General features: G+C 38.7%; 1 pseudogene; it reads left to right on the top strand.

Annotated features, from left to right (window-relative positions):
- Positions 1-2,139, top strand: part of LOC112071317 (eyes absent homolog 1-like) — an 81,035-nt pseudogene extending 78,896 nt beyond the window's left edge.
- The last annotated feature ends 1,061 nt before the right edge of the window (positions 2,140-3,200 follow it).

The raw sequence follows: 3,200 nt of genomic DNA, 5'->3' as shown, positions 1-3,200 counted from the left end.
GTGTGTGTGTGTGTGTGTGTGTGTGTGTGTGTGTGTGTGTGTGTGTGTGTGTTTTTGCGCGCGTGCGTGTGTGCGCGTGCGCCTGTGCTTTACTGCAGCCAGCTAGATGACGCATCAACACAAGTATGTTTAGAATGGAGTATTTACGATAAGGTTACGACCCTGTCCTCGTCTATATCGCTCACCCCGCATCTAAGACGAGTTGCGCTGTTACTACATTAATGAAACTCTCCCTCCTCTCTGCCTGGCTGTTCCGGAGGTTGTTCTAGTCCCTCTTTAAGGTCGTAAAACAAAAGCAGAACTTTCTTTTAAATCTCTAGAATTTCTTCTTCTCTTTATGGGGTCGTAGTGTTCTGGAATTTAGGAGAATTCCAATGGTGTTAAAGTGTCGATATTTGACGAGACGAATCATCGTCAATCATCATTAAATGCTATGCATGTTCAGAAATGTTGGTAAATTAGGTTTTATTGTTTAAAGAAATTATGAAAGAGATTGGTGTGTTTTTTTAAAATATCTAATTATGGCATGGGGTTGTTCAATGACAGACATGTATTTGTTTAAAATCTTATCATTTTATGGTTTCATTTCAGAGAGAAAAATAATTATGTTTTGTAGCTAAATGCTATGTGTGGTATTTAGGTTCCTGAGTGGCGCAGCGGTCTAAGGCACTGAGCGGGAGTTCCATAGGGCGGCGCACATTTGGCCCAGCGTCGTCCGGGTTAGGGGAGGATTTGGCCGGGGCAGGCTGTCATTGTAAAATAAGAATCTGTTCTTAACTGACTTGCCTAGTTAAATAAAGGTAAAATAAAATAAATTAAAACATATATCTGCCTCATTCTCAGGTAAATAAGTAGTACTGCTAGGTTTCACACCGTCCAGTGTAATAAAAAACTACATTTTGAATAAATATCTGTACAAATGATCCGTTTGTGAAATCAATATTTAAAAAAAAAAAAAAAGAAATAATAATAATAATAATAATATCTTAATTCAGTAATATGTGATCTGTATGTAAAACATTTACATTGGACATTTTAGTCATTTAGCAGATGCTCTTATACAGAGTTACTTACAGTAATCATCTTCAGGTAGCTAGGAGAGACAACCACATATCACAGGCAAATATACAGGATAAAATATACAGGATAAAATATACAGGATGAAATATACAGGATAAAATATACAGGATGAAATATACAGGATGAAATATACAGGATCAAATATACAGGATCAAATATACAGGATAAAATATACAGGATCAAATATACAGGATCAAATATACAGGATAAAATATACAGGATCAAATATACAGGATCAAATATACAGGATCAAATATACAGGATCAAATATACAGGATCAAATATACAGGATCGGAACATCCCATTCCATCAAAACAATGGATATATTGTGTTTTGCAAAAAAACTAATGTTCATAAAATCTATTAATTAAAAAATCTGGAAATAGTCATATTTGACACACACATGAAGGTACCTATGATAATTTCTGATGAGAAAACACAAATATCAAGAAATGTGTTGACATCTCATTTTGTATATAAACCTTTCGGTTATTAATGATCATTTATAAAATCAACATGTAATGCTCAGTAACTGTTGGCGCGCGTGTTTCTTTTGGTTTCTGTTGTATGTTTAATATACAGTCGGATAGGCTAGTACTTCATTCATCCCAAAAGGAGAAGCGTGTTGCACCGGTCAACGTACAACACCAATGATTACACAAAGAACACAACAAGGACACACACAGACACACAAAACAAAAAAGCAGCACGTCATCAATGCGTCAATCTATTTTATTTACAAGTAGCTGTCTGATTGCATATTTGATGATCCTTTGTATCTATTGTGTTATTTGACATGATATTTTGATACTATGTTCCAGGATCCCCCGACGTCTGTGTCACTAGGACTGAGGATGGAAGAGATGATCTTCAATTTGGCAGACACGCACTTATTCTTCAACGACTTGGAGGTACGTGGCAGAGTCCCTTTTTATTCTATACCTCTGAGCGTTTTGTCCCCTTCTCTTCTTCTCTCTTCCTTCAAAACCCCTCAGACGCATATCTTTTTCCAGAGAACTGACCTATAAGGGGACCTGGTCTCTCTCTCTCTCTGCACACATCCACGCACACACACCTCCCTCTCCTCCTCCTCCTCCTCCCTCTCCTCCTCCCTCTCCTCTCCTCCCCTTCCTCCTCCTTCTCCTCCTCCTCCATCTACTCCTCCTCCTCCTCTTATACCTAGATGAGTTTAGCAGTTGTTTTCTTTGCTGTAATATTTAAGAACCGTTCTGAGATGGAGTCACAACATGATTATATACATTACATTACCAGCTACAGACCAGGTCCATCAGTAGTGTAGACATTACATTACATTACCAGCTACAGACCAGGTCCATCAGTAGTGTAGACATTACATTAATTAACATTACAATACCCAGGGCCTACATGACAAGGTCCATCAGTAGTGTAGACATGACATTCATTACCAGCTACAGACCAGGTCCATCAACAGTAGTGTAGACATGACATATTACCAGCTACAGACATGCCAGGTCCATCAGTAGTGTAGACATTACATTACATTACACTACAGACCACGGTCCATCAGTAGTGTAGAATTACATTACATTACCAGCTACAGACCAGGTCCATCAGTAGTGTAGACATTACTTACATTACCAGCTACAGACCAGGCCATCAGTAGTGTAGACATTACATTACATTACCAGCTACAGACCAGGTCCATCAGTAGTGTAAGACATTACAATTACATTACCAGCTACCAGACCAGGTCCATCAGAGTGTAAAGACATTACATACCAGCTACAGACCAGGTCCATCAGTAGTGTAGACATTACATTAACCAGCTTACAGACCGAGGTCCATCAGTAGTGTGACATTCATTACCCACTACGACCAGGTCCTCAGTAGTGTAGACATTACATTACATACCAACTACAGACCAGGTCCATCAGTAGTGTAGACATTACATTACATTACCAGCTACAGACCAGGTCCATAACAGTAGTGTAGACATTACATTACAATTAACCAGCTACAGACCAGGTCCATCAGTAGTGTAGACATTACATTACATTACATACAGACTACAGACCAGGTCCATCAGTAGTGTAGACATTACATTACATTACCAGCTACAGACCGAGGTCCATCAGTTA

This window comes from Salvelinus sp. IW2-2015, unplaced genomic scaffold (genome assembly GCF_002910315.2).
Source record: "Salvelinus sp. IW2-2015 unplaced genomic scaffold, ASM291031v2 Un_scaffold1584, whole genome shotgun sequence".
In the NCBI taxonomy this organism is placed as follows: Eukaryota; Metazoa; Chordata; class Actinopteri; order Salmoniformes; family Salmonidae; genus Salvelinus; species Salvelinus sp. IW2-2015.
The sequence above is the reverse complement of the archived record's forward strand: the minus strand, read 5'-3'. Positions and strand labels throughout refer to the sequence as shown.